At 29.6% G+C, this 14,786-nt stretch overlaps 1 protein-coding gene across 7 annotated transcripts in view; it reads left to right on the plus strand.

Annotated features, from left to right (window-relative positions):
- The window catches only part of LOC129971148 (homeodomain-interacting protein kinase 2-like), a 98,814-nt gene that overhangs the window by 47,160 nt on the left and 36,868 nt on the right, over positions 1-14,786 (plus strand). The window contains exon 1 of one of the 7 annotated variants that reach the window (XM_056084649.1): positions 14,061-14,239. The exons of the other annotated variants lie outside the window; for them this stretch is intronic. The gene's annotated coding sequence lies outside the window, so the exon portion shown is untranslated. Of the gene's footprint in view, positions 1-14,060; positions 14,240-14,786 lie in introns of those variants that run through there. 7 annotated transcript variants of the gene reach the window in all.

Genomic DNA, 14,786 nt, shown 5'->3' on the forward strand with positions numbered 1-14,786 from the left:
ATCAAATTGCGAGGGTAACAAATAAATCGTAACTTTTCTCTAAAAAGTTTTACTCCTGATTTGATCTTTCAATTATAATATTGAATGTACATTAATTTACTTATATTGTGGAATCGAGTGTAGAACCTACGGTTTTCCCTTTTGGAAATTGAAACTCGATAAATTCAAACCACAAATCATTCCTCTAACAGGATGCATCGTCTTATAAGTGAGGATGAGAAAGTTCTCATTATTGCTCATATTTCGAAAAATCTTTTGGGGATCAGATTCGTAATAGCGTTTAAAGTGAAGGTGGAGAATTATCGTTTGACTTGAGTTGATATAATGATATATTATTCTTAGTTGATATAATGGTCGATTGTTAATTTGATCTGTTCGGCTTAATATGAGAAAGTGGCGGACCTATTTGCAGTTGTCCGAATGCTGTAATTTAAATGCCGATTTGTTCTATCTGTCTCTTTTATTCTTCTGTATTTTAAAATTGAAAGTAATCTAAATGAGACAGTATAAGTTGTGGAAATGCCTAGAAAATATATAAAACGTCTGAAGGAAAGAAATGGTTTATTGTGATATTTGTATTTTATCTGAAATTAAAAATACAAACAAACTTCCATTTCATGGATTCAAAAAACAAACAAATTTCGGTTTCTAATTAAAATAAATGATACCAAAAATTATTTAAAGACTATGGTCTGTTTTATACTTAATGATTCTGTTCTAAAATGCTAGTTTATTTAACAATTTTTGCAACACAGGGTTTGCTTTTAAAAATAATGCTGAATTTTCAAAAAAAAAAAAAAATAGTAAAATAGAGGAGAATACATTTATTTATTCTTTGTTTCGATCAGAAAGTTTTTTAGTAATAAATCTTAATTTTAATCACCGTTCTTTTTGGTCTTATACAGGTCTTTGAGATTTTCATACAGACATTGGCGATCATTTAAAATTAGACTCAAAACTCAGAAAAAGAGAGATTATTTGCATTCTTGTTCTGCTCCAATTTCATTCTTTTGCAAAAAGTGATTCATATAACCAACATTTTTTTTTCTTTTCTTACAAATGACTCCCCCCCTAAGAATCGTATAAATGTTTCAATAAACATTGTATTGAAGTTCTTTATAGTTATATGACGTCATCGGCCAACATTAAGTATAAAAAATGACCCTCCCCCACTTCTAATCATTTATAGAACACTCATTATTCACTTTTAAAATGGCAACGGAAATATTTTGTTTCATAAAATACAATATAAACTGTTCCAGATAAAAATTTTATTTTATATAATGGTTTAGTAATAATAAAAAAGATTAGGAAAAGAAAATTCGATATAAGCTCAGAAAACAAGTGTTCTTTCATTTTTACTGCGGGTGCTTTTTTTTATTGGACACGTGTGATCACGTGTTCAGATGATCTTTCCAAGAATGGATAATAGAAAATGTCATTTGACATCGTCTGTCAAAAATATATTAAGACACTTTGAAGTAACTTTCTACCCCTCCCCCCCTTTTTTTCCCATAGTAACAATAAAAATTGCATTCATTTATTACATTACAAAAATAATTTATTATGATGTATGTAATAATAATTAAAAGTTATTTGCAATCAAATTTAATACAGACGAATGATTTAAGAATGTTTTATTTATTTATATGAATACTTAATTGTTAAATAATAACATAATAAAGTTATCAGGATATAAATACAATATTTATGCCATCGGCCGTATTTTAGCATCTTATTTATAATAAAAAACAATGTGTATATGTATTGGCGCTCTTAGTTCATTTGACCTGGAACTACCTAACTTGGCGCATATATATACTTTTGAAGATGGAGCGGAGCGGTTTTTTTTAAATTTTAATTATTTAAAAATTTTTGAAGTGCATCTCGGAGCGGTTTTTTTTAAATTTTAATTATTTAAAAATTTAACGTTTTTTCGTGATTACATCCGAAATTATTACAGTATAAAAATATTTTTTACATCAACTTAAATTCAAAATTTTATCTTTTCAATGATGCTAATTTTTTAACATATAAATTGTTTCTATAATAAGTCATGTTTTTAGAAAATATTTTAAGTATATTTTCCAACCATTTCTGTCACAAAAAATAAAAATAAAATTTAATCTGCACGAACTTGTTATGTGTGCATGGGAAAAAATAGCTTTTATCAATTTGTTGCCATCACATGACAAATGCTCAAATTAAAGTGCAATTGAAAGATTTAGTCTAACAAACCTTTCCAGTTTCTATTTTTAATCTCTTTCCAATATGTGTTTGTAAGAAATAAAATAAAAATATGATGTTTCTAGAAGAATAAATTTAGGAAAAAGTTTTCTGGGAACTTTAAAAATATCTATTAATTTAATTCAGTAATTCTGTGTTATTTAAAGCAAACATGGTTTATATATAGATATACAAGACATCCATTCTAATCGGATCCCAACACTTAATTTCTAAATATTTTGAATTAGGCACATACATTTAATGGGAAAATGGTCCATGTGAAATAAAGAATACTATTTTATGTAGTTTGAGTCAATGATTGTTCTGATGAATTACAAATTATTTATATTTTTTATATAGATTCATGGTCTTATGAATCATATTTATTAAAATATTCCTAAATCATTAACATTTTTCGTAAAAAGAAATGTTTACTCTTTTGCGACTAAAATTGAGTCAATATAAATATTACTAACTTATAAAAACACGCCATTTTAGTCCACTCCATTGACCATCTCAAAGAAAGATACGTCAATCAGCGCCCAAAGTTACTATGCTGATTATTCTAAAATTATGAAATTGTTGATTGTCCTGAAATAGTGATATTTAAAATTTCATAACGCCACCAGGTTTAGTCGCTGAAGATAGAAACGTATTTAAAAATTTGAGAATCAAGAATATTTTACTGAATAGGATTGCTTAGAACCATAAAACTTATATTTCATATTTTTTTTTTTTTTTTCAAAAGTGAATTTATTGTTAAACAAAATGAAAACTGAATTTTATGATGACCCAGAGAAATTTGTATTGAATAATTCTTTGAGATTTTGTTTATATTTTATTAAAAAAATTATTCTGCAGTGCACATAAGATTTCAAAACTGAACGATTCTGTTTTCTGTATTCATATTAAAAAAAAAAAAAAAAAAAAAAAAAGATCTCAGCAAAAAAAAAAAAAAAAAAGTATTAATAGAAGTTTTATCACTTCCGCTTCAGTTTAAAGTTCAAATTTTGCGGAAGCTGACATAAAAGCAGAGATACGTAGTACAATGAGCATAACGCGTAAGGCTTCTAAAAGTATAAATTATATAACTATCAAAATGTGGAGCTTAAAAATATCTTGCTGAAGAAGATATTAAGAGAACAAGTTACATAAAATTTTTAATTGACTTTAATCCCGGCGAATCAGCAGATCGCCAAAGACAGCTAGTATAATATATAAATAATGTAGGTGTATATCTTTTCAAGTGATTAAACCACAACAATGGTGTTGGAAATAAGACTTATCTAGATCCTTCTGTACATTTTCAAAGATAAGCAATAATCAAACTCCATATTGGATCATCCATTTTCAGCCATAAATGCTGCTTTATTACTTCCTTTTTTTTAAAAAAAGTAAAACTATGCCTTTAGATGGTATCTAAATACACATAAGTTGTTCTTGTTACTTTTATTATTTGGCTTATATCATATCTTATTGTAAAGACCGAACAGCAGTTACAACCGAGACTTTCTAAATACTGCAACCCAAAGAATATCTCTCTTGTTTTCCCAGAATGAAAATAAAACGAGGCTTGATCTCAACCAATCCAGATAGCAGCGTGCAGACAAGCCCTACATCTTTATTTTTGGGCGAGCAGATAAAAATGTCCACTTCACTATCAGGGCGTTGTGCGCTCAACCTTCATCGCATGAAGCTTCCTCTCTTTCGATGCTCAGAGGACGTCAAAGGGAGCTCAGAAATGGCCCTATATATTAAAGCAGTTTACTCTAAAATGTTATCGAGAGAGAAAGGGAGTAGTCTCTTGGGAGGGGCGAAAGGAGAGGGGGGAGAGAGAATACTGTCCTATCATCGACCAACTGTCAATGCTGAGAGCATGACAGTCGAGAGAATGCATTCAAAGTATTATTATTTTGTCTCCCCGTTGTCTGCGTTGCGCAATGCAAAGATAGTGGAAGTATTGTAATAATAAAGGGCTTTCGAAGTTTGGGAGTAGAGAATAAACCTTTCAATTTTTTTTTTTTTTTTCGTTATTTTCTTTTTTTCCTAAGTACTGTGCAGATTTATCTACAAATTCTGAAATTTCCAGATCATTTTTTGAACCGAGAGACTTTTATAAAGTATATAAGGGTGTTGAGAAAAAAATTACTTGGAATAAAAAGACCAATCTGTTGTGTAATACGTGAATGCATAACTTAATTTATGGATACGTTTCGGTAAATTTATTTTATGTTTAATGATAATTAATTAATATATTGTGTTATAAATTAGTTCAAATGCTTATAAATTAAGGTAAAAAAAAAATTGAATTCCAATTTTCCTTCCTTTTTTTTGAAATTCATATAATGTCCGCAAGCAAGTCAATAGAAAACCTTTTTTTTTTTTTTTTTTTTTTTTTTCTTCTTTCCTCCTTTTTGTATTGATTTATATAAAAGATTTTTTTTTTACAGATTCTGAAATTTTCAGATCAGTTGTTGAACCGAGAGACTTTATAAAGTATATTCATCGAATGACGTTGGAAAACTAAAAAAAATTTATGAAAGTCCAGTCTATTGTGTAATACATAAATGCTCAAAATATAGATTTCAGTAAATTTATTTTATATTTAATCATAATTAATTAATATGTTACAAATTATGTTATGTGCTCATAAATTAAGGTAACTGAAGTAAAGTTAAATTCCGATTTTCCCCCCTTTTTTTTAATTATCAAATAGTCGATAACAAGGTAGTTGAAAACTTTTTATTTTTGTATTGATATATATTAACAGATTTTTGGAAAATAATGAAACAACAAAAAAATAAAGATTACTATTTCTGAAAATCTTTTTGTATGACCTCGAAAGTAAAGAGAAGCAGAAAGAGGATGTTTAAAAAAAAAAAATCAAAATGATGATAATTTAACTTTAAAAACTGGTAAATGGGCGGTATATGTCTGTTGAAAATAACTTAGAATTTCTTAAATATTTATTGACATGCTAGACAAAGCAAAAAGAAAGAAAGAAACAATGGAATTCTTTGGGCTTAACCGCGGAAGTAAAATATATCTACTTTAAAAGAATACTGTCTTTAATAGATAAATTAATTTTAAAGCTCTTTGATTTTAAAATAGCCAGTCAATTAACATTTGGAGGAATATATATTGTTTTGTTTCTTTTGCAACATTCTTGTATGCGAAATTATATACAAAATTATTGCTATTGTCAAAAATTTTAATATACGGAGATAAATTTCGCCAACTAAAAGACTGTCTACATGTATGTGTACATGATAACTGAAAAATATAATTATTTAGATTATATTTTTCAGATTTAGATATAATTATTTAGATTTAGATATAATTATTCTCTTTATTTTACGATGAATCTACACAAAATGCGTCTTATTGGTAGCATACATTAAACGGTAACCGTAAATGCGATAGTTTTGCGAGAAAATCGCAGTGAGAAACCTCTCGAGTATTCCTGTGTAATTTTATACTCTCAATAATTTGTGATTATTATTTTTGAGTATTAAACCAATAGTATGTTTAAGCTCGTATGGAGTAAGCCCACAAGGAGAGTTTATAATAGTGGATAAAAACATTTTAAATTTCAATTATATTCCTAAATAAGACTTTTACAGTTTAATAAAACGTATACATATTGTAATAAAAAACGGAAAAAACACATAATAGGAGATTCTAAGAGATATTAATGAGAGATATTTTGATGAATGAATTTTTATTTATTGAGATCATTTTTGATTTGTCGGACTTCAGTTATTTCAAGCGCTTCGATTCGCTGAATTAAATTCTTTGAAAAAACAGTTATTCGTCTATTAACTGAGTTGTGAGCGTTCCTCTAATCGATATTTGTTTACGTATTTTTGTATCAGAATAATAATAATAATACAAACATTAATAGGAGTACCATTTTTCATTCATTAAAATCTTTTGTATAAAAATTGTATTTCCAAAAATAGTGCAGCATACCTTTGTGTAATGCATAGCGTAATTTGAAAAGCTTGCTTTAAAGTAATATTTAATTAAATATGCTATCACTGAATTGTAAGTAATGAAGTTGGAAAAGTTGCAATTTTTTTTTAACTTATTTCTTTTTTCTCCATATATTACAATCTAAACATTTTGATGCAATTTTTTTTTTTTTTTTTTTTTTCCTTTTTTATACTATAATCTGAACAAATTCAAAATAACATTTTTACTGGCAAAAGTTATTTTCGTATAAAAAAATAAATAAAGGGCAATGTTATAAGCAGCACGTGTAAGATTAACTATATGTTTTCAGGAGAGTTTTATTTTACCATACATTTTTTCAGCAAACAGATTTAACGAGAAAGAAAACGTTATCAATCGAAGTTATAGGTCCATAAGTTAAAGGCTCCGAAAGTTGAAAGCTGTTGTAGATAACAACTGCAAAGATTCTACGAAGCCATTTTTCCTGTTTGTTCTCCATCCTTCCTTTCTTTCAAAAAGCACATCTGCGAGTTTTTATAAAAGGAAAACCGATTTTGTTTTCCACACACAAACGATATCAGTTAAGATTACCGTTGAAGACATGCGTCTGTTGTGTCCTACAGGGAACTCGATCGCACCTTGTCTCCTTGCGGAAATGTGTTCGATTTCCATCCGTTCTATCCCTTCCCCTATCTCTACCTCTGTATTTCATACGTAAAAGGAAGGTGTTGGAAAGCGACCCCGTTTTTCATTTCGGTCGCATTGAAAGCTGGTGTGTACTGTTCGTTTTCACTCCATTCCGATGACTATCTTATAACAATGCTCTACTGTAAGCTGGTTACGTGTTTTTTCACCTTAGAACAATGTGTCTTTTTTTTTTTTTTTACATCAACCTTACTCAAGATTTTTTTTTTTTTTTTTTTTTTGAAGTTGCCATTCTGCTATTAAGACGACGTCACTGTTAAAGGGAACTTTACTTTCATATTAATTTGAAAAATTGTAACAAAAAATACATAAATTTTAAAAAGTTTAAAATTGTTTGGTTTCTGGAATTGTAAACATTCATTAAAAGCAAACTAATGTTATGATATAAATTGGTATATTTATTTTTCTTTTAATTTTTCATTAAAATAACAATTGACTTCATTATTATCTCCCTTTGACCGAAAATTAATTATATAGTTTTTAACATGATAATATTTATGAGGCTGACATACCTACTATGTGTAAACTGCTACATGCATGATGAAAAAATCGTCCTAAACGCTTTATAGAGCAGTTCGTTAAGACCTATAGTTGTCTACTGTGTCACTTTGTTACTTCTGGATAATAGACTCTCTTTAAATAGCTGTTTTTTTTAAATTTTAATTAGACTTTTAATTAAAAATTATCAAAATTTTAACATTTTGCTGAAAAATTTATTATATTGCATAAAAACCATTTTTCCAATACTTGAAGGAGGTGGGGGGGGGGGCAAAATGCTATTTAGAGATCCTAATAAAGGAAAAAAAAAAAAAAAAAAAAAAAAATTGTAAGTTCAATAAATTCTAAAAGTAATTTTGGGTAAATATATTTTATTCCGCTCTTTTTAACAGAATATTTTTTATTTGTACGTTCTTATTAGTATATCCAAAATAGAAATAATCAATTACTTTAAGTTTAAAAAATGGAATTTAAAAAATTTAACATTTGAAGGGGAGAAAATATAAAAAGAAATGAAATGAATCCAGCTTGAAGACCTGTCTTCTAAAAACCTCAGTTTCTTGGGACTTTCGAGGGGTCAATACTTGGATGAAAATCATACCCCTCACAGAAAAAAAAAAAAAAAATCACTAGCTGAAATCCCTGCTTGAACGTGGCCCTTGATAAAATCTTCAGACCGGATTCATTTCATTTTCTTCTATATATATATATATTCTTTTACATTTTTCTTCTATACAATTTTTACTCTATTTAATATAATTTAAACTTTAGGTTATTGGTTATTTCTCGTTTGAATAATTTATTTGTATTTTAGATGTGGCAGCATTGGCGCACTCTAAAAGCCATGTATCTTCCTCTCTCTCAATCACTCTCTCACTTTTTTTTTTTTTTTTTTGAATATAAGACGAATTTAGTTTAAAATTTTTTAATGCTGCGATGTTTCAGACTAGAAATCCAAATCTCCTTGAAATTTGTAAAATTGTTTTTGATATATGAACTATTCAAACACTGACAAATGGAAGATTTTCTTGTATTTCACATATATATAATCGCAATTATATATATTTATATATACGACTTAGTATTAGATGATGCATGCAGTTATTGTCTGATGAACCAATAAACAGTCACTTAAAATATTCGTTTAGAAAAATAAATACCATTAGATTAAAACTATTAATATAAACATTGATAGAATTATTATATAGCTTCTATTATTTTGTTTGATGTGATATCAATTTGCCATGTTCCTTTAAGTTCCTAAGTATTTGCTAAAGTAACAGACAATATTTGATATAACGATCATTTTCCCTCTTATGTTCGTCATCACGCAAGTCGTCAGTAATCTAACTTGTGTGTATTTGTTACGAAAATAAAACAATAGTGACATTGAATGTTCTTTCACATGCACACATGAAATGTGTGACTGGTTTAGTACATTGCTAATTTTAAAAGTAATTGAAACCGCTGACAGATATTTTTACGAACTAATTATTGATCACAGAATGATAATGATGTTGCCATTGAAAATTTTATTTAATAAATTTTTTAATGATTTTTTCGAGTTTGTGAAAATATGAATCTATTGTATAAACTAGGTGTTGTAGTCTTAAGAATGCTAGGTCGATTTTGTATATTGATGCCATCTGGATTCTTAACTGTTAATCTCAATTGTTCATCTTAATTCCAAATCAGAGTCGATAATAAACTTCATCTACAAACTGGAAGTATTACTTTAGAAAAATATAATTCTTTCTATAAGAAGAAACAATGTGCAACTCTCTTGGTTGTGCAAAGTACAAATGAATTACATTGTTTAAATTTGCTTTTCTTCTCTGAAAGAAAATAATCCGCTAGCAGATACCATGTCACACTTTAAACATTCCAGAGAATCTTGATGCTAAGTTTCCATCTTGAGCACATCGTTTGCTGGAGTGCAGGAAGGAGGGAGGAGAGGAATAACCGATGCCAGAGTTCACATTCGAAGCGAAGAAGAGACCTTTAAGGATTTAGCAACGCATGTAATACTAATCACGAACTCTCTCCCTTGGAAGTCGTTTAGTCGAGGTATTCGCCCGCCGCTGCAGGAAATTCATTAGGGCCTTCACGGAAAGCCTTGAGCTTTCTCCCTGACTTGGGCTTTGAAGATGGCCTCTTAATGACTACGAGACCTAGACGTTGATTAGGTTCATCTCCTTATAGTTGCTTTTTTTTTTTCTGCTGTGATTATCTTCTGACATTATATTTGAATCTCGAAAATGGAAAGATAACGATTCATCTGACGATCGATTTTTCCTGTTTATTGATGCTTTGCTGTTGAAGTGACAGCCAATGCTCTATCAGGAAAAATCTTTGGATGTTGGAGCAGCCAACCATAGACGTCGACAAAGGACTGGGAGGAAGACATGATTTTCTATGCATTTCGAAGTACATGGTTGTTTAAAAGGAGAATGCAGAAGTAGATAGTTATCCATGTTCAGTTTTTCTAAGACAAAATAAAAAGGTTGAAACAAAAAGCATTATAATAATTGTTTGATTTTAAGGAAAATAGTGCACAAACAAGACGATGGACAAATACATTTCATGACGACATTAAACCTAACACGTATCCACTTTAGTATTTATGCGCAATTCTGCTATTTGAAATTTGTTTACATTCCAAAAGAAATCCTTTTTCACTTTTATCCTATATTATTTGTAGACTGATTATACGTCCGAGTAGGAAAATGAATTTTACTTCATGACGACTTGTTTGTGTTCTTTTGTAAATGTAAAAATTTTTTTAAAAAAAAACAACCGATCGAGTGGTAAAATTATTATGAGATAAAGATTGAGGGATAACATGATTATGAAATTTATTTTAGATATAGATGGGAAGGCATCTAGAGAGAATAGTTTTTTAGGACTCATAATTTAATTTTTTAAAAGTAAAGCTTCGTTTGAAATTAAATGTTTTGTTCCAATCTAGATCCAAATTCTTTCCAAGATATTTGGCCCAATTATTTGTATTTTATTTTTTTAAATATTTTTTGCCTAAATTTTTACACAATAGATAATTATTTTCATCATAAAAGGAAATTAGAATTATTACCCTCTGAAATTTGAAAATTACTACCAAAGAATCTAGACATACTAAACATGTTAATAAGGGCTACATATACAGGGAATGCAAACGGGTGAACAGATTGCAACGAAATTTGGTATATAGACTATACGCGAGATGCGCACACGGAATTTTGGGGGTGGGGGAAATGTCCACCAGAGGGCACCTTTTCCGGAAAAACATTAAATTCAACATAATAAACGACCAAAACGGAGTACAGGAACAATATTAACATTTATAATTCTGGTCACCTTACAATCGAATCGCGTTCTGTAAAGGTAAGGAGAAAATAACAGTACGCTGTGTGAGGAAAAAAATGGAGGGGGGGGGACAGTTCAGGTTGCAGAAACAAGAACAGATTAGGACGAAATTACACAAAAGGAGCAGCTGTTAATCATGTCCAGGACGATGTCGGGAAAGGTGCTCCATGTGATCACCCTCATTCGCCTGCAAAATTTGTGCGTTCTTGACGGCATCAAAAAAGTGCCGGTGTGATAGGTTTACGGCTTCTTCCGGGTTGAACTCCTTATGTCCCTGTCGCTTCAAATCTTTTAATCATGGCCCGCATACCTTTAGTAGGCGTTGGTCCAAGCCGTAGGTTTGTTACACGACGAAATTCACGAATTGCAGCAGAAGTATTCCTCTTGTTTTCGTAAAAATGCTTCACCAATTACGCACGTTCTACTAACATACCGTCGTCATTACAGCCGGAAACATCGGCAAAAAACATGACAACGTCTGCAAATGTTTCATACCCTAACCCGTTTTGCATAAAGCTTCTTCTTCGAATGCATGCAAATCACGATATTTTTTTTCCATAGAACTGACAGCTTACATTTTATTACTCATAATTCTTGTACTGGATTGTTAATATTGTTTCTGTACTCCGTTTCGGTCGTTTATTGTGTTGAATTTAATGTTTTTCCGGGAAAGGCGCCCTTTGGAGGACATTTTGGAACATTTTTTTTTTTTTTAATTCGTTATCGAATCTTATGCATAGTCTATATACTGAATTTCTTTGCCATCCGTTCAGCAGTTTGCGTTGTAGGATGCTATTTATAAGGGAAGTTGAATTATAACCACCCTGTATATCGGAATCTACTTACCCTGTATTTCGGAATCTACCCTGCATTTCGGAATATTTCGGTATACATACATTTAGGCATTTACATACATATAGATATACATAAACTTCAGCATTTCAGAAATTCATATACTAAAGTATGCGTTTAATGTTGTTTTCAAATTTACTTGCAACATATATATTTCAGTTGAAAGTGATAAATGAGAAGAAGTTGAAAAACTGTTAATGTTATAACTGCGATGATTCTCTTGAAATTTGCTGTAGCTAACAAAATAATTTTTTTTTGAATAAATGAATTAAATCAGAAGTTGAATACCATCCACAGAGGTGATAAACAAATTTTTATATCAAAGTTTATTTTACTTCTGACGTTCACGTTTAAATGCGCTAAAGTTGCTCTTTTTAACTGTTCCAGACGTTCCGTGTTTGCTTCTATCTTTCGCCGGATTTTAAAAATAAATAAAAAAAGAAGAGAAAAATATCGTCCGGGTCTCTTTTTATCACATCACGAACCCTTTTTTTTCCATTCCGCTTCATTCACAGAGACAGACGTTGCTTCCTCTCCAGTTACGTCTGAGGTGACGTTAGTTCTCTTGTAAAGTCGCTTTGTTGCGTAGAATATCACCTTTAAAAACGAATTCATTTTGAGGGATGACTTTTTTTGCTGCAGATGGTTTTGAAAAGACTTGAATTCACTGTATCGAGGACGCTTAAGTGCATTTCCAGGGCGATCGCCGTCACATTCTAAATCATACGTCTTTATTAAGTGCTGCTTTGTTTCAAGTTGTATTCAGACTTGAAGTGTTTTTTTTTTTTATGGGACAGAAAGAAAAAGTGAGGATATATTGTTGCAAATTGTAGTATTGTAAAGAATGGTATGTCTTAAATATACCTTTTAAAAATAAAGTTAAATTATGCTTACCTCTTTTAAAAAAACAATGATGTTTCGTGTTACTCTGAAATTCTATAGCGTATGAAGTCTTTTGTTACTATTATTTTAGAGGAAAAAGTAATATGGATCTCGGATTAATAATCAAAAAATGATAACATTTTCCCTAATTCTATATATTTCTTTTATAAGATGTGCTTGTTTCCACTAGAAAATAAAAAGCTGGGGGGGGGGGAGAAATTTTTTTAAATTGTGTTTTAAAATTAAGAAATTGCTTTTTAAATAGATTTTCACCATGAAGTATTTAAAAACATGAAACATGCTTAAAACTCCATGACTTGAAATATTTTAAATAAAACCTGATTTAATTTTAAAAAACATATTTTCTTTCGGTGTTTGAGTTTTCGTCCGGTTTTTTATTTGTCTGTTTCATTTTTATGTTGCTTTCTTAAATCCTTAAAAAATCTGACCTCTACCGGGTAATTGTGCTTTCTCAAATTCAGTTAATGAGGCGTTATTTTATAAGAATTACACAACTTTCCAGTGTAACATTTCCAGTTAACCAACCGATCAAGAATTACTCTGAAGTTCTCCGAATGTGATTTGATTAGTTATGCAGACTCAGACTGTTTTATCAATTAAATCTTTATTGCTTTGTGACCAGTGGATTGGCCAGATTTTTAAAGCTTTCTCGAATTCGTGTTAATTTTTTTTTTTTTTTTTCATTTGAACCTGAAATATTTTTAAAAAATTATATTATAATGGATTTAAATTAATAGCAGAAATTAGCTTTTTAATCGGATCATTAGAAAGTGTATAAATAAAACTATGTTCTACTATCAAACATTTTCTTTATACTGAACATTTTAAATATCATTGTAAATGTATTAAGGACTAATTTAAAAATTTCTAGAAACTCTTACACCATTGTTTTTTTTTTTTAAATCCTTTTAATTCTCGTATGGTGTAATGTTGCTAATATCGATCTATTATACCATTAATTCTTAAAATATTCTCGTTTGTTGATGTGAATTCTCATCCTCTAAATCCCCCTCTCCTGAATTTAATCTAATTTTCATCCTCTAAAATGCATCTGCGAAAATTGACAGCCGTTTAATCTAACGGTTTGCTTATAAATCGCAGCAGACAAATATACATTCACATATTCGATTTCATTTTTAGAAGTAGAAGTAATACCCGATGAACCCATATTCAGTCTTCCTTATATTGCCATTTTTCACCCCCAAACGCAGGCGGAATTTATCAGCTTCCAGCGTATTAGTCCTGTTGTCTTAGTGAAATAAGTAAAAAGCAGGATATTAAAGCAAGCACGAATCGAGCCGTAGTTTTTGATTCGCATCTTTTTATTGCGTGATCGTGTAATTGTTATTTTGGGTGGATTTATGTCTATAGCCAGTATTTGCTCTAGTGCGATATCAGTGAAATAAGTATAATATCTCGATATTCTTGAGTAAGTGATTTTTTTTTTTTTTTTTTTTGTGAACATGGCATGGAAACAATCAATCAGATGTCAGAAAGTGAGCAGAGATGTTTCACGTTTAGTTGGCATCTTGGACAGCGTGTGAGAATGTTAACGTGCTTATGGGAAAACAATTAATGCAATAATGATTGTAATCTCCCGAAAATAAAGATAATGCAATTGAATTAAAAATAAAATAAGTTTGATGTTCTTTGCTTTCTGAACGTTAGATTTGTCTTAAAAGTTACTTAAACCATTCAGTTTCTGCGTACACCTTCATTCAATGCCAATCATAATGAAGTAAGTGTTTTTTTTCCCCCTCTCTTACTGTTATTTATAACTCGATTGATTTTTCGATTTCTGGTTTTTAATTTTCATGCTATGTGAACTCTAGAAAGTGAAATTCTGATTATTGTTTCAAAGGAAATTATTCATAGAAAGTGATTATCTTCTGTCAGTGATTTTTTTATTAGAATTTTTTTTCCTACGCAATTTAATGTAGTAAATTGCTAGTCGATTTTATCTTTGTGTTTAATTAACAATATGATTTCTGTCAAAAACTGTTGAATGTTGTCATTGTTAAAATATTATGAACTTCATACTTTTTTTAAGATAAAATGTAGACTGCATAAATTTAGTTCTTTGAAAATAAAAACTATTCATGAATTTTGCTTTCGTTTTAATATCATAATCACGAACCCTTAGCCCTCTCCCTGCCCTTCCTGTTTTGCATATAATTAATTACTGAGACAAAGTTTATAACTATTTCTTTAAACGATATATAGAATAATATTAGATTGCTTATTCTTTTCGATAGATGGTCTCTGAGTGTAAAAAGTGTTCTGCA

Source organism: Argiope bruennichi, chromosome 6 (genome assembly GCF_947563725.1).
Source record: "Argiope bruennichi chromosome 6, qqArgBrue1.1, whole genome shotgun sequence".
NCBI lineage: Eukaryota > Metazoa > Arthropoda > Arachnida > Araneae > Araneidae > Argiope > Argiope bruennichi.